Genomic DNA, 27,466 nt, shown 5'->3' on the forward strand with positions numbered 1-27,466 from the left:
GATCGGTAAATAATTAATATTTCATGGATGATTTTTCAAGAACCTGCCACCCCATATAACATCTAATAGAACATATTGGATATGTAAATGCAAATTCATTTTGATTCTTTGTATCTGTTGTTTCTCTCTCTCTCGCTTTTGGGGTGAAATCTAAGCCCTAATATGTATTAAACAGTGCACGTCTATATAAGATTTATAATGCATGCATAACATATAGTACTGTAAAATTAGAGTTAAGATGAAAGCAAATAGATCTTTTATTTATAAAATATATCACTTTACATTCCATTGATAATATAACTTAAATATGAAAGTCAAACTGTATGAGCACTCTGTGACCTTACTAATCAAAACACATTCCCACAAATTTCAAATTTAGAAAAACTCCTACCCGTTTCCACCATTATTCTGAGTCATATCATATCCTGTAGCTGGCATCATGTTCACATTGTTAAGACCATTGGTATACATCAAGTTTTAATCGTTGATCGCATCTGATCCCCCCACCATCATGTTCTGGTCATTGTTCATCATCATATGATCGGCTGGAACCAAGTTTTGATCATTGTTGATCATCAGATTTGCCGCCGGTAGCATCATGTTTGTAGGGTTACTGTTCATAGGCATGACATTAGAGACCATGTTTGGATTATTGGGAATCATGGAATTGGACAAGGGAATGTTTGGATTATTGTTGTTGAGCATGTCACGAAGCATCTTCATATAAGCTGCAGGATTAACCATGTTAGGATTAATCATGCTGGGACTAATCACATTTGGATTAACCATGTTGGAATTAACCCTATTCATGTTCGGATTAACCATGTTTCTGAGACCAACGATAGCATTTAAGGGGATAGATTCAAATGGAAGTCCAGTTCCATTGGAAGAGCTTCCAAGAAAAAGCTGATCATCAGAATTAGGATTAATATTGTCCTCTTCAGCATCATTTTCTTTGGCGACTTTTATAACATTCTCGTATAATTCCTCAAGAGCAGCTTGAAATTGCTGAAGCTGTGAAAGGTTCATGTCATCTATGGAACCCATCCACCAGGCTTTACTTGCATTCTCCTTCATCACCTTCTTAAGCTCCACACTTCACTTCTTTTTAGCATCCAGTTGGGCATTAAGCTTTAATTATATATAATCATGTCCAAAAAAAATTCAAGAATTAGTTATAAAAATCAAATAGTATAGATATATGAGCATCCATCATGCATCTATTAGCTGAAGGAGGTTGTTCTATTAAGCCACTGAATCGATTGATCAACTTTTCCACAGAAGGACTGACAAAAAAGAACACTTTCTTCGAAGGTGAAAAAATAATTACTGCAATTTCTACGCCACAAAGCGTGCTAATTTCACTCGCCTTCTTGAAAATGCCAGCCCGGCATTTGGCAAAGGTAACTTAAAGATTCGTCGCCTTCTTGATCTTCACCATCTCAATCATTTGGCGGCCCTTTAACTTCTTAGGAGGCTCCATGGATAAATTTAGCATGAATTAAAAGATTAATTTATGATTTGAATGATTGAATAAGGATGAAGTAGAATGAAGTATATTTATAGACTACTCAATTTGACAGTTAAAATTTTTAAGTATTCCTGCATTTAAATTAACTATATCTTAATTACTTACTCCTTTAAGATTTTGTAATAATGGAGAGAATATAATTTAACTAATTTAGAGCAGTCTAAATAAATGCACTCGAAGTTTTTCGAATCTTTCTTAAATAATATGAGATAGAGCTTCTAAGATATTCTTTTTATTTGACTAAAAATAATTGATTAAATTATCTTTTTTAATGAACATTGACTTAAATGAAATCTCTCGCGTCATTCAAATTTTATTATGTGCTTAGTATATAAATAGCAAAATGCTTATAAATTTTAACATATTATTACACATGTAATTTATTATTCCTAATTGCGATGAGTATACTATATTTTCCTTTCAGATAATAGAATTTAAAAGTATTTCGCCATAGTTAAGAGAATGATCAATCTTTATTTTACTAAGTTTTGTATGTTGAATATTATATATGTAAATAACCTATTATAATTCTTTTTGAAAATATAATAGATCCTGACGAATTAAAGAGTTTATAACCTCTTTCACATTATTTATTATTTTAAATATTAAAATTTGAAAATAATATATTTAAGAGAATGATCGATCTTTCAATCTATTCCATTTTGGATAGTTTATATTTTTTAAAAAAAATATATACATTATAAATTATATCTATCATATAATTTATTATATTTAACTGTGATGAGAATACTATATTGTCCTTTTGAATATCTATATTGAAACTAATATATATGAGAATGACAGATATAATTTTTCATAATAAATTATTTACATATTTTTTAATAATAACAAAAGCATTCTCATTTTAACATTCGGATATTGAGACTAAACGTCAATTGAATTATTTTACATTATAACAGTGAATCCAGAATTTTTAATACAATCACAAAATCCAAATTCATATTAAAGATTTTTAAAAACTATAATTTGAATTTGATTTAGAATCATAACTCTTTTCAAATTCAGATATGTGGTATTTGTATTGTAATTTAAATTAAATACAAGTTAAAATTATACAAACTCTTAAGCATGCTACCAAATTAAATATATACCAACGGATTTATATATTTCTATATAATGGAATAGGGAAGCGAAATGAGTATGCGGAATAATCTTTTACCTTTTTTCTTCAAAGTCACAGATATACACGTACATATATTTATATATAATGTAATAATTAACTTTCTAAAAATAATAAATTTATTACGTACTTAAAGAGCTTTAATATTTTCATATACTCAAATGTATTGATACCAAATTCTAAACTCTTTTAAATCTCTCGAGATATAGTTTACAATAAATGCGAGATAAGTGACTACTGTATATACATATATATACATACATATACTGTAACGACCCCAGAAATTTAAATGAAAATGTATGTATTAAAAATTCTAAGTGCGGAAGCGAAATAAAAATTCTGATTGATATCCCTTACACGATAACCAAAAACGTATTCAACGTATGAAAGAATAAGCTAATTAAAGGAAATACTCGAAATGAAAACTATAAAGAGAACTATAAAATCTTTAGGCGTCTAACTCGCCGTCTTCTTACGGAACGGGCTCGGAAACCACGTCTTCCTGATTTGAAATAGTTAAGTAAGGAATGAGCTACACTAGCCCAGTAAAGACATTACACTATCTCACTGCCACAGAATTAAAGGTTGGTAGAAAGCAAAAACGACCAATGGAGCATAATTTATAACAAACTCATTTATTAATAATAAAAACATTTACTGTCCACTTACCTCTGTGAGATTCGTGAAAATAACATATGAAAACAATAACATTATAACCATCATAAAATCATATACACTTTGTAACATAACACATATTATACTTTTGCACTTCAATAATTAGACAACAAATTTCCTCTTTTACCAGCCTACTAGTATCCATGGGGATCCATAAGGGATCTCTGCTATACATGAACCATTAATATTAATAACCTGATTCCAAGGCCGTCCCCATACCCCGTCAGGTATGGGCGCAAAAAGCATGAACCTCAATACCCCATCCGGTATGAGGGTGAACGGGCCATCCCCATACCCTGTCGGATATGGGCGCCAAAACCATATAATCTCAATACCCCGTCCGGTATGAGGGTGAAACGAGCCGTCCCCATACCCCATCTGGTATGGGCGCCAAAACACATAAGGTCTCCATATCCCGTCCGATATGAGAGACCACGTTTTCGGTAGGGTCCCTACGGACCTGGTCCGTCCATCATCTCCCAGGATATCTAGTCAGGTTGTCCACATTATCTATTTATCAATTCACATAACCTTTTTTCCATTTTTCTTGGTCTCAATTATCCAGTCAAACATAAACACGTAAACCAGTAATGAACACCAAACAAACAACACAACATCGAGTTCACCATAATTCAAACCATAATAAATGAAATCGGGATTCATGCATACGAAATCATAAAATAACCAAATCAAGTACCATACTGTATTTAAAATTATAAAATAGATGAAACAACAACTGACTGACAAATACACCAGATTCGGGCTCCATTAGCAACGTTAAGCAATTATACACATCCATTAATTTTACGAATACCGTTTTATCATTTATTGAACTTTAATACCGTGATAGGAAATAGGGTGAGAAATCCTTACTTGTTTCGGGATTTGAAATCGGCTCTACACTGCGCCTATGGGCAGTCCCTAGATTCCCTGAATTTTTTTTTTGGGAACTGAAACACGCTTCTGGTACCTGCACGTGTCCCCAAAAAACCTAAAATCAGACCCAGGGCCCTTTCGACCAATATCAAAATTTTGGTACGGCAGCTCCGCCGTGCTCCGGCGACAGCACCGCCGTCCGCGGCAGCGATCCGCCTCAGGTTGATCGTTTTCGGTCAAACTTACATTGGTTCCTGTGATAAAACAACCCTAGGGCCCTCGGTGGGCCAAAAAATCACGAAAAACTGAGACTTACTAGCGGTGGAGTTCTCGGGTGCGCCAGCTTCTCCAGCGCGAGTCGTGATTTGATGGTTTGCTTCGGTCAACCTGTAGAGAGAAGGACAGTGATCACAGTGGTGTAAAAATTGCATCGAATGAGAACCAGGAAGGGCCTCATCGGAGGCAAAAATTGAGGGAAGTCGCGGCGGCACCGCTGGACTTCGGCAATGTTTTTCGGCCGATTGGCCGGTGGTTTGGCTCCGATTTGGCCATAGGCAGACTCAGCATCGAAAAACGAGCCAAGGGGAGAAAATTTACCTTGTTTGGCGGTCGAAAAATCCTCCAGTGCGGGGGTCGGTGGCGGAGGCCGGCTCCTCCGGTGACTGGTTCTTCTTCTCCGGCGAGGGTACTGGCAGCTAGGGTTTGGGGTTGGGTGTGGGTGAGGTTATTTATAACATTTTCCAGTTAATCTCAACCGTCCATCACGATTTAATCTGGGTTGTCCGATCGCGATTAAAGTGGGAATAAATCTGGGCCGTCCATCGCGATGCGATCTGAGCCGTCTGTGCGCGTGAGATCTGGGTCGTCCGTATGCGTGAGATCTGGGCTGTCCACACGCGTGAGATCTGGACTGTTCGATCGCGTGCACGCGGATCACCCACTTGGCTCCATCCCGCGTGGCCTCCGCGTCAGCTTCCTTGACACGCGGCATGTTTTGGTTGGCCGGGGCTGCTGACTGGCCTGCCGACATGGCTGCTGACGTGGCACAACTTTTTTAAATTGTGTTTTGACCCCCAGTTTTCGATTTCCTTTTCAAAAACACCCCCATAATCCAAAATTTCACCCTTTTTTTCCAAAAATCAATTTCAATTAAATCTCAAAAATAATTTTATCCTATTTTATTACTATTATTATTTTTATTTCTATTAAATTAAATTAAAACCTTATAAATTAAATATTAAAATAGAATAAAATTAAACAAAAATTCTAATAAAAATTAAAATATATTAAATAATAAAAATATAATTTTTGGGTGTTATATATACATACACACATATATATATAAAGAGACGAAACTATTATATAAATGTACTTTATAGGGTGATTATAGAAGATTAAATATTTTTAAAGATTTGCGGAATTGTACTTAACAAGAATGTAAAATAAACAACACTCATGAAACACACATATACTTATTAACTCGATCCAAGACTAACAATGACAACATTTATAAAGAAAAAAAAACACACACACACGCACACACAAGAACACCACCTGAAAGTAAGCAAATACAAAACTCAAGCCAATTAAAATCCCAAATTCCCAAATCATTATTTGAAAGACAAGACAAACAAAAACAAAAGACACGATACTGAAACTCTTCAAACTAGCCCTTGATTCATTTCAAGATAATCAACAAACTTAGTCATTAAAATCCTTGGCCGCTTCCTAGAACATTCCCTGCAAGAGGAGGCGGCATTGTTTTCGGATTATCACCGTTAACCGCCTCATTTAGATTGTCCACAATGAAGTTCTCATCATCCAATGGATCCGCAAACAGCATCTCTAGAGTGAAGCCATCAAATACTGAGTCTAGATTTGAATCATCTGGCACAATACGTATCATATTTAGAGCATCGGATGTTGTGCTAATTGGATCATTTGGTGCATGAGGCATAGTACTCGGATTAAAAAACTCATTAGGTCCGATATTTGGATCATTTGACAGATTAATATCCATTGTTGCAATTTGGTTCCTGAAGGCATTAGACATTATGTTTGGATTATCTCCTACATTAAGTGCTGCAATTGGATCATCTGACTCAATCATGACTAAATTATTGAAGAGATCCCTAGGCATGGCCTTCAAGTCATCAACAGGATCTAACGCCATGCTTGAATCATTCAACGGGTTATCCATCATCATTATGTTGGGCTTGCCAGAGTCTAGGTTACAGAAGCTACTCAGGGGAGGAGTTGAATTAGTACTGCTGGGGGCATATTCATGAGTTGGGTTGCTGGGCATACTAGGCATGGGGAGAGTAGTCAAGGCCTTCATTGCTGGATCTGAGTAAAACATCCCGTCATCCCTTGGAGAACCCTCAGCTGAACTCGAGTTACCTTGTTCCTTCTTTGCAAGTTCGGCAACATCATTCCACAAGGCTTTCATACAAGCATCCAAAACTTCAAGCTCTTCCAGGTTGAATTTGTCCATTGAACGCGTATACCAAAGCTCTTTCATCAAGCCTTTTCTTCTTTGTTTGAGCTCTTTACCTCGCTTCCTTGCTGCCTCCTCCTTGTCTTGAGCCTGTTATCATATACACATATTCATGTATTTGCAGTATTAGTTAAGCAATTAAGGTAAAGATTTGAAAGTCCAACAAAAAATTCAAAATATATCACGTAACGTCATAGATTTAAGTATTAGTGACTCATGATAATTTTTAAATTATCATAAATGGATATTATAAAAAAAAGATAACAAATAAGTTGCTAACACCTCAGTGATCCTACTGATTATTTGTTGAGTATCATTTTCGTTGTCAGGATCTCGAGCTGGACGAACATCAATACTAAGAAAACGATCAATCACAATATCGATATTAGGATTGCCATAGCAGAAGGCCCTATTTCCAGGGGAGAAAACAATAAGGCCAACATCTGGTCTACAAAGAGTGCAAAGTTCACTCGCCTTCTTAAAAAGGCTACTTCGATGTTTTGATAAGGTAACTTGGAGACTGGCTTCATTCTTCATCTTTTTTGACTCGATCTTTTGACGACTTTTGCTTTTACTTTATGTCCCCTCATCTTCCATTGCTAAAACTGAAAATAACAAAAGATAACCTCGGCAAATTGAGAAGAAGATAATGGAGATTATGATGAGAGGATGTAAGTATACTATTATTGCAATTGACGATTGTAAAGTACGCAAGGTATTTATAAGGTTTGGAGGTACCACTTGAGGCTATCCAAGTTGAGTTAGGTGGATTTACTTAACTTTTATGCATTTACATTTGTGGCTACAATCCTTTTTTCATTGAAATATAAGGTAAGGAATATCTTGACATAATCCAAAACTTAAATTTATGATACTATCAAGAATTCTTTACCTTTATTATTGGTACATAGTTAAACATTCATTTATGAATTTTGATTTGCTTACATCTCAAGGAAAAAGCTTATTCTTCGTCCGTCAATGATCATATGAGTGCGGCGATATTGGAATATAAAAATAGAAAGTTTACACAAGCATGTTGAACCTAAATTCCCTTTAATGTATTTTCCTTATTCATAGTTCATTTAATTATTTTCTACTAAATAAAAAAATTTGTTCTTATCACGGTCGTCAAGATAATCTTATTCAACTATTAGTATGTCATTCATTATAATTCTTTTTGAAAATATAATAGATCCTGACGAATTAAATAGTTTATAACCTCTTTCACATTGTTTATTATTTTGAATATTAAAATTTAAAAATAATATATTTAAGAGAATGATCGATCTTTCAATCTATTGCATTTTGGATAGCTTATAATTTTTTTTTAAAATATATACATTACAAATTATATCTATCATATAATTTATTATATTTAACTGTGATGAGAATCCTATATTGTCCTTTTGAATATCTATATTGAAACTAATATATATGAGAATGACAGATATAATTTTTCATAATAAATTATTTACATATTTTTTAATAATAACAAAAGCATTCTCATTTTAACATTCGGATATTGAGACTAAACGTCAATTGAATTATTTTACATTGTATCAGTGAATCCAGAATTTTTAATACAATCACAAAATCCAAACTCATATTAAAAATTTTTAAAAGCTATAATTTGAATTTGATTTAGAATCATAACTCTTTTCCAATTCAGATATGTGGTATTTGTATTGTAATTTAAATTAAATACAAGTTAAAATTATACAAACTCTTAAGCATGCTACCAAATTAAATATATACCAACAGATTTATATATTTCTATATAATTGAATAGGGAAGCGAAATGAGTATGCGGAATAATCTTTTACCTTTTTTCTTCAAAGTCACAGATATACACGTACATATATTTATATATAATGTAATAATTAACTTTCTAAAAATAATAAATTTATTACGTACTTAAAGAGCTTTAATATTTTCATATACTCGAGTGTATTGATACCAAATTCTAAACTCTTTTAAATCTCTCGAGATATAGTTTACAATAAATGCGAGATAAGTGACTACTGAATATACATATATATACATACACATACATACACACATATATATAAAGAGACGGAACTATCATATAAATGTACTTTATAGGGTGATTATAAAAGATTAAATATTTTTAAAGATTTGCGGAATTGTACTTAACAAGAATGTAAAATAAACAACACTCATGAAACACACATATACTTATTAACTCGATCCAAGACTAACAACGACAACATTTATAAAGAAAAAAAAAACACACACACACACACGCACACACAAGAACACCACCTGAAAGTAAGCAAATACAAAACTCAAGCCAATTGAAATCCCAAATTCCCAAATCATTATTTGAAAGACAAGACAAACAAAAACAAAAGACACGATACTGAAACTCTTCAAACTAGCCCTTGATTCATTTCAAGATAATCAACAAACTTAGTCATTAAAATCCTTGGCCGCTTCCTAGAACATTCCCTGCAAGAGGAGGCGGCATTTTTTTCGGATTATCCTCCTTGTCTTGAGCCTGTTATCATATACACATATTCATGTATTTGCAGTATTAGTTAAGCAATTAAGGTAAAGATTTGAAAGTCCAACAAAAAATTCAAAATATATCACGTAACGTCATAGATTTAAGTATTAGTGACTCATGATAATTTTTAAATTATCATAAATGGATATTATAAAAAAAAGATAACAAATAAGTTGCTAACACCTCAGTGATCCTACTGATTATTTGTTGAGTATCATTTTCGTTGTCAGGATCTCGAGCTGGACGAACATCAATACTAAGAAAACGATCAATCACAATATCGATATTAGGATTGCCATAGCAGAAGGCCCTATTTCCAGGGGAGAAAACAATAAGGCCAACATCTGGTCTACAAAGAGTGCAAAGTTCACTCACCTTCTTAAAAAGGCTACTTCGATGTTTTGATAAGGTAACTTGGAGACTGGCTTCATTCTTCATCTTTTTTTACTCGATCTTTTGACGACCTTTGCTTTTACTTGATGTCCCCTCATCTTCCATTGCTAAAACTGAAAATAACAAAAGATAACCTCGGCAAATTGAGAAGAAGATAATGGAGATTATGATGAGAGGATGTAAGTATACTATTATTGCAATTGACGATTGTAAAGTACGCAAGGTATTTATAAGGTTTAGAGGTACCACTTGAGGCTATCCAAGTTGAGTTAGGTGGATTTACTTAACTTTTATGCATTTACGTTTCTGGCTACAATCCTTTTTTCATTGAAATATAAGGTAAGGAATATCTTGACATAATCCAAAACTTAAATTTATGATACTATCAAGAATTCTTTACCTTTATTACTAGTACATAGTTAAACATTCATTTATGAATTTTGATTTGCTTACATCTCAAGGAAAAAACTTATTCTTCGTCCGTCAATGATCATATGAGCGCGGCAATATTGGAATATAAAAATAGAAAGTTTACACAAGCATGTTGAACCTAAATTCTCTTTAATGTATTTTCCTTATTCATAGTTCATTTAATTATTTTCTACTAAATAAAAAAATTTGTTTCATCACGGTCGTCAAGATGATCTTATTCAACTATTAGTATATCATTCATTTAGTATAATGCTAGAGATAAGTTAAATTTCTTTAATTATTAGTGAATTTTAATATAATTTTATCCAGATAGTTTATATGTTTATATTTTTTTTTATGTTCCAGTCTTCTTATCTAGCTTCTATCACTGGATGCATTTTTGAACAAATTATTACTACTTGATTTAAACTGAGGAAGAAATTCATCCTTGGCGCATTAATGATCAGGAAAAATACAAAAATGAAAAGTATACGTAAGTGTATAAAATCTAATTCTCTAATATTGACTAAAACAAACTAATGTTCAATAGTTATTCTTTTTCATGTATTTCACTTACTAACAATTCATATAATTGTTTTATGTAAATCAACAAGTTAAGTTTTATCATGGTGAGTAAGGTGATCTTATCCAACAACTAATATGTTGTTCATTTGGTGAAACGCTAGAGGGAAGTTAAAATGTTTTTACCCTGAATAAATTTGATAGTCTCGTCGATATGATCTATCTATTTTTTTTTTTTTTTTCAGTATTTTGTTTTATTTTTATTTTTAGATGCATTCATGAATAAATTATTGCATCAAGTTTGGTTCAATCTCAAAGAAGAAATTTATTAATGGCATGGAAATGATCATAATAGCCGCGATCTTCGAACACAAAATAGAAAGTTTATGAAGATTTATATAACCTAATGCTCTTACATCATGCACAAATTAACTAAAGTGAAATAGTTCAAGAGTTTTTGCCTTCTATGCATTTCCCGTATTAACATATCATTTAGTTGTTCTCAAGTAACTCTGAAGGCTCGATTTTATCATGGTCAGAAAGATGATCTTATCTGATAATGAATATGTCATGCACTGGGTATAACACAAGAGAGAAGTTAAATTCTATCGTTATTATTGAATTTGACATAATCTCATTGATATAAACAACGTGTCTATATATTTTTTATATTCCAGCCTTCTTGTTCTGTTTTTGTCCTTGAACGCAATATGTTCTTCATGCATATCTGTTTTTGTTTCATAAGGCTTCAAAATGTAAACAATATATCATAATAGTATTGCCATGTTAATGCATCATTCAGCAGCCCCTTCCTATTTCTCTTTCTTTTTTTTTTCTTCTATTTAATCTTAAATCTATTAGCATGTTTTTCTTTATCGGCCTCCTTTGTTGCTCTCAAGATTAATTTTGCTCTGAAAATTGAAAGCAATTTAGTTTCAGTGTACAAAATTAGTCTGAAAATATCTCAATAGTAAATCTTTTGAAATAAAATTTTAAGACTTAATATCACACTTATATGCATTGATTAAGCATCTGGTAAGAAATATGTTTTCCTTAGCGAAAAAATTTCATTCTTTGATACGAGTTTTTTAAAAAATAGTAAGATAAGTATGCAAAAATAAGACCCTCGTTAATCAAAATTGAATGGATCACATGAACTGGGAAGCAGAGTCAAATTCTCCCATATAAATATATGTTTGAAACTCTGGTTTAGAAATATGTTCAGACTTAAAACATAAGAGATTATTGGTTTTAGATTGAAAGATCTTTTAGCTGCTGTGGATCGACTTCTGATGGTGCTCAGGTGAGAGCACACTGCACGATAGTTGTCTTCAAGAAAGCTATGACATCTCTATGGAACTAGCTCCTGCTAACAATACAACCAATCTATCCAATCCATATGCAGTGTCCCCTGCATTTCAAAAGCATTGCCAGTAAATTTTTTATTCTAAATTCAGTAGCTGTCTTTACATAAAAGCTACAATATGATCAACATTTGATACCTACACCGAACTTAGAGCAAAGAAGGATGTCTTCATGTGAAAAAGATATAAATTGTAGACATACACGAGTTGTAGATCCAGTGTAAAAATATAGAAAATAGAAATTCAAATGGAATAGAAATAAGAAAAAAATTAAGAAAGAGAATAATATGCTGAGCAGATTTGTGATTCCAACATAGCACCAAATTCAATATAGGAGTGTAATCGCCAGATTTGTGATTAAATACGTATATACATTTCAATACAACGGCACTTATATCTGTACATGCATCATCTTTTTAATGAATAATTTATTTTTATTTTCCCTATCATGTCGTTCTTACAAATTTTTTGTTAAATAAGAATAAATTAACTATATTATACTTTTAAAGTTGATCTATATATAGATCTACTACTTACCTTCTCTACAACCTATATGTTCTATTTTTATTTGGATTCATACAGTCATTTAGTATCATACATACGTTTAAATTGTACATAAGAAAATACTGGATTATAATTTTTACGTAATTTAATTCTTCTGCATGCTAATTATTCCATAAATTTACCCGAAGAACAAAAACTCATGCTTGTGTAATCTAATATCTATCTCTAACCTGAAAGCTTTTGATATTGAAAAATTCTAGTATGCTTACCTCAAGCTCTAAACTTTCCTCAATCTCTCGACGTATGGTGTACAATAAATATGAGATAATAGGTCACTGTATATATATATACACACACACATATATATATAATAGAGGCTAAACTCTTGTATATATTTGTTCTATATTTTGTATGGTGAATATAAATGAGTAAATATTTTGATAATAGTTGTTTATATATTAAAATAATAGATATTACGATATGTTAAATAGGTAGCAGTTGATAGTGTCACAACGCATGACAAAAAAAAAGCGCAGTAGAATGTTTGAGATATATACATATATATATATATAATCAAGCGCTAAGGGTTTTAAGGAAAAAAACTTATATTAAGAACTAGATGCAGTATCACTGAACGATTACAAAATACTTAAACAAATAACATAAAATAAGATGCCTCTTATTTTCTAGAACAAACCCTTACTCGTTAGAAGCTAAAATCCTAAAACCCAACATAATATAAAGACTAATACTGAGGCATTTACTGTGCTGGAAAAATTAAAAATTCATTTTAAATAAATAACAAAAATTTGCTTAGAAGAATCCTTGGCCAAATCCATGATACTGTGGAGGCATCATGTTCGGATTGTTGAATGGAACAATGCTAGAACTGAATCCAGCAGGCTTTGTCTCAAAAGGAAGACCTGCTCCACCGGAAGAACTTCCCAGAAAAAAAGGATGGTTAGGATGATGATGATGAGGATTATTTTGGGTATGAATCACAATCTTCTCAGCTTGCTTAGCCACATTCTTCTTTAGTTCATCGAGAGAGGCCTTCAGTTGTTGAAGTTGTGTCAAGCTCATATCGTTCTTGCGAGCCATCCACCAACATTGATTCTCATTTGCCTTTTTCATATGGTTAAGCTCCTCGCCTCGCTTCTTCTCGATTTCGAGTTGGTTCAGAACCTGTACATGTAGTAAAATTAATATATATTATTTATACCGAAAACACTTTATAAGAGAGGAAAGAAATTAAAATAACCTGAGTGAGCTGCATGTTTAGCTCACGGACACTAGTGTTCCGATGAGCCTCAATGAGTTTCATGGTTCCAGAAGCAGCTTGTGGTGGATTACCACTAACAAAACGTTCCAACACAGTCTGGACACAAGGATGGCCAAAAGAGAAGACCTTCTGACCGGGTGAGAAGACGATAATAGCAATCTCAGCCCCACATAGAGTGCTCAATTCACTCGCCTTCTTGAAAAGTCCGGCTCAACGTTTGGAGAAAGTGACTTGGAGATTGCTTTCATTATTCATCTTCGCCATCTCAACCTTTTGTCGTCCCTTTCTCTTTCTCGCCATGGTCACAAGTATTGAATATGTGCAGAGAGAAATTAATAGAGAGATTAATGGAGAGAAATAATTTGTATTGAAAGAGGGGGAAATGAGTGATATTTATAGGAGATTTGAATCAAGGTTGTGAATTAATAAATTTTAGGTAGACATCCTGTATATATTTTCTTGTTTTAATAATTTACTTGTTTAGGGTTGCTTGAGAATCTCCTCCTTATTGAAATATATGGTAGGAAAAATCTGGACAATTAAAGTTAAATTTTAGCTGTACTTTTATACAATTTGCAAAATCATCATTATTTCAACTTATATAGATACATAGCTAGATGGATATACATGAAAATTGAACCTTCTTGAAAATTTTACATTTTTTATGTTATATATATGTATATATATTCTCGATATTAATTTGGGATAGAGAAGGTAAGAGAGCTACTTTTAATTTTATTTATTTGTCTCTTATTAGGAGATACAATGAATCAAATTGCAATGATAAAAATCCTTAGATAATTTCTGTTAAAGTAATAAAAAATTTAAAAATGTCTTATAAGATATATTAAAATTTAAAAATTATGATGAATTCTTTACAAAATTAATTGATCATTAGTACAACGGATAATTTTAATATTATTTATAAGCATTAAGGAAGGATGGAAGTTGCAAATTAAACTATAACTATCAATTGGATCACATTTAAAATTCAAAATTTTAAATAATTAAATTTAATTGTGACAGTCGATTAACCTTCATAACAATAAAGTTTTAATTCGATTGCGTGTGATATTCAATTAAACTTAAAATTCATATAATTCATGTTTAGCTCTTTCAAAAGGTGACTTACAATTATTTTACTTGTACAACACTTCAACTTGAGCCTGCTTAAACAAAATCCAATTTCTTTGATCCATTTGATTGAAAATTTCTATTTAATACTGTTTGGTCCTAATATAAAAACTTCCATGCATTTTTTAGGGAATTTTTATTTAAATTATATCTCATACAATTGAATAAGTTAAATAAACAATTAACATTTAATGAAGATATTATCCACACTTGGGATATATATTCCCAAATATATAGATATATTTCCATACTTAGATAAGTACTCTCGATAAAATATTTCCCGTGAATATGACCTAATTTCATTATTGATTTATTTTAAGATTAATTACTCACATTAAAGTAGTAGAATTTTCTTAGCTACCATTTATGTGTTACAACAATTTTCTTAGCTGGAGCTTGTACATGTGACCCACATAGGCTTAGCATTAAATTATTTATAGGACTTTAACCAATATAATTGATTTATTATGACTAAACACTTTTGACTCATCATCATGATTTATTTATCGCATCAATAAATTGGATGAACATACAGGTCACCGAGAGTGTCATTTAATAAATGTATCACAACTCTTACAATGTATAAAAATTTGATCATGAAATTCAACAGTTTGTCCGTGGATGCATAATTACCATATAGTTAATTCATTTCATTTATTATATTTTAGATTAATTCAAGATGTGACTTGTACCAACCATTATTTAACTGAATAATTGGTATATTTCTTCCTATATAAGAGATTGTACTTCCCTGTATGTTTTTAATTAAATGTTATTTATATTGTTTTAAATTTGATGTATATATATATTAGTTAATTAACCAACACAGGTATTTATTCAAAAATAAAGACTCATAATTGTCAACTTAAAAACTTAACTCGCATAAATATGACATAATTGAAGGTTTTCCCAAAGATGATTCATGTTCTTATCGAAGCACGATTATGTGACTTTAATATCTTTTTTTTTATATTTAGACGTTACCTTTGTCTTGAGTTAATGAGTTAAAAATAAATTACTTAAAATATTTTCTCCTATTACAACTCTTAGAATAGCGGGTTGATTTCAACTTGAAAATAAAAATAAATGCATAGATAAAAAAAATTATGTTATTATTGCACTCTTTGAAAGTACCACAACGCTTCAATGAAAAGGAACATGATGAAAACCCAAATGCTAAGGCATCAGATATCTAACATAAATAAAATAAAACAAACTGCAAACATTGTGTTTACAACTCTTTTTAATTTCATCCTTCCGAGACTTAGTCAAGAAATGCACTTAGTAGAATCTTATTTTTCCATTTCCTTGAATATATATATTGGGAATATCGTTGAGCACATTAGGTATCGTGTTTGGGTCGTTTAATACATGAGGCATCATGTTTAATTTGTTCTGAATTATAATCATCTCAGCTTCTTTAGTAACTTTCTTCTTCAATTCCTCAAAAGATGTCTTTAAATGCTCAAGTTATGAGAAACGCATTTCCTGTTTTTGACCCATCCACCAACACTTACTCTCACTTTTTTTTTTTTGTATTTCCTTAAGCTCCGCATTGCGATTTTTCTCGATTTTCAATTGATTGATAACCTATTTTTATATTTTTCAAATAATAAGTACAAGTCAGTATAAGTTTTAATCCAACAAAAATAAGATTAAATAAGTATATTAAGTTTTAAAATCTAAATACGGTCTACTCAAACCTATGTGAGTATCATATTGAGCTCATGTATCCTTGAGTTGCGGTGAGCCTCAATGAGCGTCATGGCTCCTGAAGTATCTTGTGGAGGATTACCACAAATGAAATATTCAATCACTTTTTCAACACAAGGATGACCAAAAGAAAAAGCCTTCTTACCTGGGGAAAAAACAATCATCGCAATATCAACGTCACAAAGAGTGGACAATTCACTAGCTTTCTTAAAAAGACTAGTTCTTTGTTTTGAGAAAGTTACTTGGAGGTTGGTTTCGTTATTCATCTTCACCATCTCAATCTTTTGACGGCCCTTGCCTTTCCTATCCATTGCTAAAAGTGAAAGAAAAAGACGATGTGAAGAAAAGATAAAAAAGTTGGTTTATACTTTACAAGGAACTGATAGAAAATGTGTAGTGTTTATAAGAGTCATCGGACTGACATTATTATTTTGCGCTATGCAACATCAAACTTTATTTAGATGGATTTTCTATATAAATTTTTTAATCTTTAATTACTTACTCATTTGGATTCATCAGATTGGGAAATATCATTTTGTACTATCCAACATATAACTTGATTTATAAATTTATTAGCTTTAATTACTTACTCATTTGGAGTCAACAGGTTGGACATTATCATTTTGCACTATCGAATACATAACTCGATTTAGATTAATTTTCTATATAAATTTTTTAACTTTAATTATTTATTCATTTGGAATATATTGCATATTATCATTTTGCACCATCCAATATATGAACTGATTTATAAATTTCTTAACTTTAATTACTTATTTATTGGGAATTATCAGGCTGGACATTATGATTTTGCACTATTCAATATTTAACTTGATTAAGAGAGATTTTTTATATAAATTTCTTTGTAACGGCCCCGGAAATTTAGAATGAAATATGTGCATTAAAAATGTCAAATGCGGAAGCGTAATAAAAATTTTGATTAACATCCCTTACACTAAAACTAAAAACGTGCTCAAAATATAAAATAACAAACTAACTAAAAGAGATACTCGAAAATAAGAACTATAAATATAACTACGGAGTCTTTAGGCGTCCCCTTCGCCGTCTTCCTGTGGAATGGGCTCGGGAACAACATCTTCCTGATCTGAAATAGTTAAGTAAGAAATTAGCTACACCAGCCCAGTAAAGACATCACACTATCTCACCGTCACGGAAATAAATGTGGGTAGAAAATACAAAAAGACCAATGGAGCATAATTTATAACAAATTCTTTTGTCAATAACAAAATCTTTTTACTGTCCACTTACCTCGGTGAGATCCATAAACAACATACGAAAGCAATAACATTATCATCATCATGAAATCATATGAAATGTGTAACATAATACTTACCACGCCTTTGCATTTCAATCATTACACAACATATTTTCCTCATTTACCAGCCTACTAGTATCCATGGGGATCCATAGGGGTCCCGCTACCCGTGAACCCTTAAAATTTATAACCTGATTCCAGAGCCGTCCCCATACCCCGTCCGGTATGGGCACCAAAACCATGAACCTCAATACCCCGTCCGGTATGAGGATGAAACGGACCGTCCCCATACCCCATCCGGTATGGGCGCCAAAATACCGAAGGTCTCCATACCCCGTCCGGTATGAGAGACCACGTTCCCGGTAGGATTTCCTACGGACCCGGTCTGTCCACCATCTTCCAGGATATCTAGTCAGGCTATCCACATTATTCATTTATCAATTCACATAACCTTTTATTCTTTTTCCCTCAGTCACCATCATCAAATCTCACACAAACATGCAAACCAGTAGTTTATGCCAAACAAGACAACACACAACATCGGGTTCTCAGTCATTCAACCCATAATCAATAAAACAGTGATATATGCACACGAAACTATGAAATGAGAACATCAGACATCATACTGCATTTAAAACTGTAAAATAGAACAAACAACAATTGACCGACAAATACACCAGACTCGGGCTCCATTAGCGACCTTAAACAATTTCACACATCTATTGATTCATGAAACACCGTTTTATCATTTATTGAACTTTAATACCCTGATAGAAAATAGGGTGAGGGGTCCTTACTTGTTTCGGGGTCTGAATACGGCTCTACAGTGCGCCTACAGGCTGTCCCTAATTTTCCCTGAATTTTTCCCCAGGGAACTGAAACGCACTACTGGTACCTGTACGTGTCCCAAAAAATCCCAAATTAGACCCAGGGCCCCTTTCGGCCAATATCGTAATTCCGGCATGGCGGCTCCGCCGTGCTCCGGCGACGGCATCCTGCTGGGTAAGGTTGTATGCTCTGCCCTGGATATGAGGCCTCCCTTGATTCTGGTTCCTCGGGCACTCTCTGGCATAATGTTGGGCACTGCCACAAATGCGACAAGTGTTGTTGAGGCGGTAGCAAGGTCGGTCCCCGTGATCTCTGCCACAGTGTTGACAGATCTTCCCACGTGCTGCCCCTGGAGCCTAAGGAGGGGCCTGGATGGCTGGTCTGGGCCTCTTGTTTGGTTGGGCAGGCGCCGTGGGTGCTGGCCTGTGGAACAGAGCTGAGGGTCGGGAACTCCCTCCTAGCTGAGGATGGGTGCTGAAGCTTCTTTCCACGATCTGTGCCATTGCTAGGACTGCTGAATATGTCTTGAGCTCCAGTACTACCAAGTGTTGCCTGATCTCAGGGCGGAGACCCGACTGGAATCTCCTGGCCTTACAGCCCTCATCCATCAATGTCTCCGAGGAGTATCGGCCCAACTCGAGGAACTTACAAGCATACTCTGATACTGTCATATTTCCCTTAACTAGTTGAACAAACTCCATTTTCTTTAGGTGTCGGATGTGCTCAGGGAGATATTCCACATGGAAGGCGGTTAGGAACTGCTCCCAAGTGACTGGTGTAGGCAGGGTGGCCTGCTTGAGCTCCCACCAACGTCCTGCTTTCCCTACCAGCATGAAGGAAGCAAGGGCAGCTCTCTGCTCAGGGACTACTCCGAATATCCTGAAAGCTCTCTCAGTCTCCGCCAGCCAGTACTGGGCCTCTTCAAAAGAGGATCCCCCTGCAAAGGTGGAGGGGTTCAGTCTCCTGTACCTCTCTATGTAGCCCGGGTCGATCAAGGAAAGAGCGAAGTTCCGTGGAGGAGGGACTGGACCCGGCTGGGGATAGACTGTGGGGCCCTATGGTGGCACCTGCTGAAATGGTGGGGGCACCGGATTGTATTGTGGCGGTGCTGGGCAGTACGGTGGCTAGGTCATTTAATACATGAGGCATCATGTTTAATTTGTTCTGAATTATAATCATCTCAGCTTCTTTGGTAACTTTCTTCTTCAATTCCTCAAAAGATGTCTTTAAATGCTCAAGTTGTGAGAAACGCATTTCTTGTTTTTGACCCATCCACCAACACTTACTCTCACATATTTTTTGTATTTCCTTAAGCTCTGCATTGCGATTTTTCTCGATTTCCAGTTGATTCATGACCTATTTTCATATGTTGTAAATAACAAGTACAATTCAGTATAAGTTTTAATCGAACAAAAGGAAGATCAAATAAGTATAATAAGTTTTAAAATCTAAATATGGTATACTCAAACCTGTGTGAGGATCATATTGAGCTCATGTATCCTTGAGTTGCGGTGAACCTCAATGAGTGTCATGGCTACTGAAGTATCTTGTGGACGATTACCACAAATGAAATCTTCAATCACTTTTTCAACACAAGGATGACTAAAAGAAAAAGCCTTTTTACTGGGGGAAAAAATAATAATTGCAATGTCGACGCCACAAAGAGTGGACCATTCACTAGCTTTCTTAGAAAGACCAGCTCTTCATTTTTCAGAAAATTACTTGGAGGTTGATTTCGTTACTCATCTTTATCATCTCAATCTTTTGACGACCCTTGCTCTTCCTATCCATCTAAAAGTGAAAGAAAAAGACGACGTGAAGAAGAGATAAAAAAGTTGGCTTATAATTTACTAGGAAGTGATAGAAAATGGGTAGTATTTATAAGAGTCATCAGATTGACATTATTATTTTCCACTACGCAACATCAAACATTATTTAAATGGATTTTCTATATAAAAGTTTTAATCTTTAATTACTTACTCATTGGGATTCATCAAATTGGAAAATTTTATTTTGTACTATCCAACAAATAACTTTATTTATAAATTTATTACCTTTAATTACTTATTCATTTAGAGTCAACAGATTAGACATTATCATTTTGCACTATCGAATATATAACTTGATTTAGATTAATTTTCTATATAAATTTCTTAGCTTTAATTACTTATTCATTTGGAGCAGATTGCGTATTATCATTTTGCACCATCTAATATATAAACTGATTTATAAATTTTTTAAATTTAATTACTTATTTATTGGGAATTATTAGGCTGGACATTATTATTTTGCACTATTCAATATATAACTTGATTGAGAGAGATTTTCTATATAAATTTCTTAGCTTTAATTACTTCCTCATTTGGATTACCAGGTTGGGGATCTTCATTTTTCACCATCAAACATATAATCTGATTTAGATGGATTTTCTATATAAATTTTTTACTTTAATTACTTACTCATTTATAGTTATTAGGTTAGACATTATTATTTTGCACTATCTAATATATAACTTGATTTAAATGGATTTTTTGCATAAATTTCTTAACTTTAATTACTTACTCATTTGGAGTCACAAGATTGAGCATTATCATTATACACCATCCAACATATAGCTTGAGTTAGGTGAATTTTCTGTATAAAATTTTTAACTTTAATTACGTACTCATTTGGAATCATCAAGTGGTGCATTATCATTTTACACTATTCAACCTATAGTTTGAGTTAGGTAGATTTTTTATAAAAATTTCTTAGATTTAATTACTTACTCATTTGGTGTTACCATATTGACTTTATCATTTTGCACTATCCAACATATTGCTTGAGTCAGGTGAATTTTTTTATAATTTTTTTTAACTTTAATTACTTACTCATTTGGAGTCACTAAGTTTGATGTTATCATTTTGCACTATCCAATACATAATTTAATTTAGATGAATTTTCTATACAAATTTATTAGCTTTAATAACTTACTCGTTTGGAATCATCAAGTTAGATATTATCACTTTTCACTATCCAACACAACTTGATTTAGATGAATTTTTTATATAATTTTTTTTTGGTTTTGATGACTTACTCGTTTTGAGTCACCAAGTTGTGCATTTTTATTTTATATTGTTCAATATATTATTTGATTTAGACAAATTTTCTTTGTAAATATATCGACTTTAAAAACTTATTTTTTTGGAATGCTTTACAATCACCTCATTGAAATATATAGTAAAAAAATCTTGAAGATTGATATAATATTACCTTTAAGTTATACGAATTTACCATTTCCAAATCATCATTGCTTGTAGAACGAAATAAGATGAATTTTCTTAGAAATAGTTATTAGCAGCCACATTTTCTTGCTTATCAAATTTGACAAGATAATGAAAATAGTGTCAACATCTCTGCACGGATAAATAAAATTTGAATAACACATCCCAATACACAGTATTATATAATTACCAACCTATTTCCTAATATATATATATATCAAATTTGGGAAGATAATGAAAATATTTTTCATGTTTCTCCATACATGAATAATAAGTTAGTCAACAAAAAATTACAAACTTGGTAATAAAATTATAGCGAATATTGCGAAACCACCATGAAGTTTAACATGTTATATATAAAAATAAATTAAAATTATAAGAAAATCCCAAAGTACTGTCTTCGAGAGCTTTTTTTTTTTTGGAAAAAAACTCAGACCCCAAAGAGATTGGGGTTCCTCCCAATTTCCATCATAAGTAGTAGTTATACTAATGAAAAAGCACAATATGTTTTATAAAAATTTTGTAAATATAGAACATGGTTGCAGTGTGGTGAACCCTATCCTTGAATGGATAGAAACTCTTCCAGAGGTGGTTGGGATCTGTATTCTGTTTTGGGTCACCTGGTAATGGACTACTATGACCAATGTAAATGTGTTATTTGTATGTGCATCCCCTTGTGATAGTGGAAATTCTGATCTCGTATTGTTACCAATTGGATAACGGATACATCCGTTCAATATAAAAAAAAAATTAAAACTTTAATAACTTCAATCTAGTTATTGTAATGGGGTAAATTGAGAATAGAGAATACCCACTAAGGGGTTACGAATGTCTTGATTTGACCGAAAACTTGCAGAACATTTTTGGTGGTGATTCTGAAGGATAAAAGATGGCTTAAGAAAAACTATGGGATAAAATGAATCTAGAGGGATTTTGAGGAAAAATGAGTCTAAGAGAATTTTGATGGATAATACCTAAGTTTAGGGGGAGTTTAAGAGATGAGATAGGAAATTGATTACATTTGCATTTCATAGTTTTCAAATAAAAAGATTTAAAAAAAAGTTTTACATCTTTACTTGATTGTTTGATTGTATGTTGCATGCCTATCATGTAACTTGTTTCTTATACTTACTAAGCGCGTTAAAATTGTTTATCTCATTAAATTATCATCTTTCCGTATCAAGAGGATTTGATTGTGGATTAGGAGGATCTCACCCCTGAACTGGATCGAGAAGAAACTGTTTGAGCACCCATGATGGAAATTATATTTTGTAACCAGACGGATATCTATTTTATCTTAACTCTGTTACACGAATCTCGTGTATTGTAAATAATATTGCAATGTGGTCAAAAGATAAATTATGAATATTTTGAATCTATAAATATTTTGTTAAGTAAATTTTTATTGTATATCTAGTGTTTGACGACTATAATCATTTTAAGGGAGAGCAGAGACGTCACAATCAGTCACCACTAATTCATAATATAGTTATAAAGCGGCATTTTATTACATTTTAAATGATATTCAAACTCGTAATTTTTAAATATAATACGAATATTTTAATTATTGTAAGATTTTGTTGCTATGAATGATGCTAAATAAAATTATAAAATAAAAGTTGCACTAAATGTATACAAATATTCACAACAATAATTTATGTGTATCCTATTTGTTATAGGATAATTTTCATAGTTACTCTAATAAATTCAATGCAATTATAAACAAATGTCCTTTGTTTTATTTTATTAAAGAACAAATTTTTATTAGTAATTTATCAACCAATTGTTTTAAACAAAAATTGATAACCTAATAATCATATCAAAGAATTATTAAGTGATCATCCAATTATTGTACACTATCAAAATTTATTGTAACGGCCCAGAACTTGAAATGAAATAAATTATAAATTTGAATGCGGAAGTGAAATAATAGTGTTAGGGTTTACATTTCTTACACAAAAATTCTGAATACACAATAGGACTACAGGAATTACCCTTCTAAAAGAACAACGGAAAATCAAAGAAATAAATTGAAAAGTAAACAATTGAACATCCTATTCGCAACCCTCCTGTGGATCGGGATCTGGATCTTAGTTCTCTTGATCTGAAATTGTTAATGAAAGAGTGAGCTACACCAACCTAGTAAGAATATCACGCCACTCACTTGATACAAAAAATGAAGGTTGGTAAAAATCATGAAAACCACTAATGAAGCTCTTAATTTAAGTAAATTCATTTATCATAAATAAATTATTTATTATACACCTACCGTAGTGAAATTTCTAAAAACTGACCTATAGAGGTAATGACACAAACAATCTCATAATCTCACGTACAATTAAGTAAAAATAACAACTTTCGCCTTTTATCTGCCTACTGGTATCCATGGGGATTCATAGGGATGTCCCCACTATGCGTGAACCCTTATTCAATATTTTCAATTAATCGGCCGCCCCCATACCTCGTCCGATATGAGCGCCAAAAATATCATCCCTCAATATTTCATCCGATAAGAGGGTGAAACGGGTTATCCCCATACCTCGTCCGGTATGAGCGTCAAAGTACCAATCCTACATATCTCGTCCGATATGAGGCAACGTTTATGGTAGGATTCCCTATGTACCCGATCCGTCCACCATCTCTCAGGATATCCAGTAAGATTACCATTCATTCAATCACTTAATCAAACAATTCCTCGTTTACATTTAATTTTCAGTTTCACAATTTAACTGTAAATCACGCAAAACAAGCAATACATACATCAAGGAAACACAACAAATCATCATGCCAACTTTAGTGTATTATTATGCATTTGACACTGTAAAATCAATCATACAGGATAAACAGTGAATAATAATCTGGTTCCAGCTTCATTAGTGACATGTGATTAATTATCAATATTTTTTAAATTGTATAAAATACCACATTATTTATAATTAAACTTCAATTTCATAAACAGGAATAGAGTGAGGGATTCTTACTCAAATTGGTGTCCGAACGTTGAACTTTTACATACGCCTACTGGCGGTCCCCAGCTTCCCTGAATTTTTTTTCAAAAATTAAAATACGTTCCAAGTACCTAGAAATATCCCAAAAATTCAAAATCAGTGTTAGAAACCCTTTTTGGCCAATTTCGAGATTCCGACACGGCAGTGCTGCCATGCTCCGGTGACGGCACTTTGCCTCAGGTTGGCCATTTTTGGCCAGTTTCGGCTGATTTCGACCAGTTTTGTGCTCATTCATGCAAGAAAATACATTAATGGACTTTGGTTAACTGAAAAAAGTCAAAAAATAGAAACTTACCGACAGCAAAAATTTTCGATGCGGTAGCTCCGCCAGCTCGCCTTAGCGGTTAGGCGTTTTTCTTTTATCAACTTGTGGGAAACAAGATGGTGAATATAATGATGGAAAAGTTACAAAAAACGGGAATCGAGAATGGCCTCATCAGAGGCCGTTTTTGATTTTTTCCGTGGCGACACCGCCAAACTTTACCTGCGGTTTCTGGCTCATCTGCTAGTCTATTTGCTCCGATTTAGCCATGGGAGTGTTCAAAATTGAATTTCGAGCGAATGAAAAAATCTTTACCTCTTTTGACTATTAGAGGTAGCTCCGGCACGGTGGCGGGTGGCGGTCGGCTCCGTTCCCGGCAACTGGTTCTTCTTCTCCGGTGGGGGGTCTGGTGGCTTGGGTTAGAGTTTGGTGTGGGGTGAGGTATTTATATCTGTCTCTTTTAATTTAGATCATCCATCAATTTGATCTGGACCGTCCGATTGCGTTTAAATAGGAAGTAAATCTAAACCATTCATCGTGATTTCATCTGGACCATACGATCGTGTTTAAAGAAGGAATAAATCCAGACCGTCCACATGCGCAAGAACAAATCTGGACTGTCCGATCGTAGGCACGCAGATTGCAAGCGTGACCGCGTCAGAGTGCCTTACCACGCAGCGCACTCCAGTTCGTCGCGGCTGCTGATTGGGCGTCGTATGAGGCAAATTTTTTCTAAATTCTATTTTGACCCCTAGTTTCTAATTTTTCTTTTAAAAATACTCACAGAACCCAAAATTTAACCCATTTTTCTCAAAATTATTTTCAATTCATCCTCCACCTATTTTTCTTCATTTTTACATTAAATAAAAATTTAAAAATTATATTTATACATTAATTTTAAAAATATTAAAATTAATTCCGGATATTACATTTATAATGTAAAATTAACAAAACACCAACATAAATCATATTTTTATGATAAAATAAAATAATTGAATTATATCTAAGTTAATATAAATTATTCAATTAATGGATTAAATATGTTGGTTATTGTCATTATTTTAAGGAACGTGCTATTACAATCATTAATTATAAAAATTATTTTAAATATTTTCACATAATCAACTCAATTTTAGTCTAGAAAATTAATACATAATATTTTCACATAATAAGCATTAATTACATAAAATATAATTGGTGCTAAACAAAAGAATAAATTGTCAAAATTATATATTATTATAAGTATTTTTTTAAATAGAAAAAAATATGTAATAAATTATTTAAACATTAAAAAAGATAAATGCGTGTCGTCCATTTACTGGTGATGATAAGTACGTATCATTAAAATAGGCATTGAATTTTGATGGTTGAATTTTTTTATAGATATAAACTATTGTATGACTAATGTAATAACCAACGGTGGAATCTTTAATTTAGGAAATATTAAAAGTTAAAAGTATAATCACTATTCTTTTATTATATGGTTTCTCTTAATTTTTTTATCAAAAGAATTAGGTTAATGTTTTTACCCATTACAGATACTGTAATTAAAAGAAAATAAACATAATAATTTCACTGATTTAATCACTATATTTTTATTAATACACTAATTAATTTAAATATATAATTATTTATTGTTAATTATGCTTATTAAATTATTAATTTACAAAAACAATTAGTTTATAAAAATAATTATTTATTTAACTCATGAATTAAATATTAAAAAGAAACCATTGAACGAAGTAAGACTCTCAATAAGTTATTCATGCCTATAAATTTCTTAATTTGACTCCAACAATTATGGGGGAGCCCTGCTCAACCTACTAATTTTATTATTAATAATTATTATTTTTTAAGTAAATAAAATTTTTGTAACGATTCGTGAACTTGAAATGAAATAAATATGAATTGAATGCGAAAACGAAATAAATAGTTAGGGTTTACACTTCTTACACAATAATTCAGATTACCCAAATAGAGTTACAGGAATGATCCTCTTAAATGAAATAATAAAAAATCAAAGAAATAAACGAAAAATAAACAACTGGACATCCTACTCGCAACATTCTTGTGGATCGAGCTCTGGATTTTGATACTCTTGATCTGAAATGGTTAATGAAAGAGTACATTAGCCTAGTAAGAATATCACACCACTTACCCACACAGAAGTAAAAGTTAGTAAAAATCATGAAAACACCTAATGGAACTCTTAATTTAAGTAAATTCGTTTATCATAAATAAAATCATTTACCGCATACT

The 27,466-nt window shown here is 32.4% G+C and overlaps 2 pseudogenes; both read right to left on the reverse strand.

Moving 5' to 3' along the window:
• Positions 1–13,254: 13,254 nt before the first annotated feature.
• Positions 13,255–14,029, reverse strand: LOC110825498 (agamous-like MADS-box protein AGL62 pseudogene; annotated as a pseudogene).
• Positions 14,030–16,560: 2,531 nt separating this feature from the next.
• Positions 16,561–16,881, reverse strand: LOC110806971 (agamous-like MADS-box protein AGL62 pseudogene; annotated as a pseudogene).
• Positions 16,882–27,466: the final 10,585 nt, after the last annotated feature.

This window comes from Carica papaya, chromosome 1 (assembly GCF_054855325.1).
Source record: "Carica papaya isolate Zhongbai chromosome 1, ASM5485532v1, whole genome shotgun sequence".
Lineage (NCBI taxonomy): Eukaryota > Viridiplantae > Streptophyta > Magnoliopsida > Brassicales > Caricaceae > Carica > Carica papaya.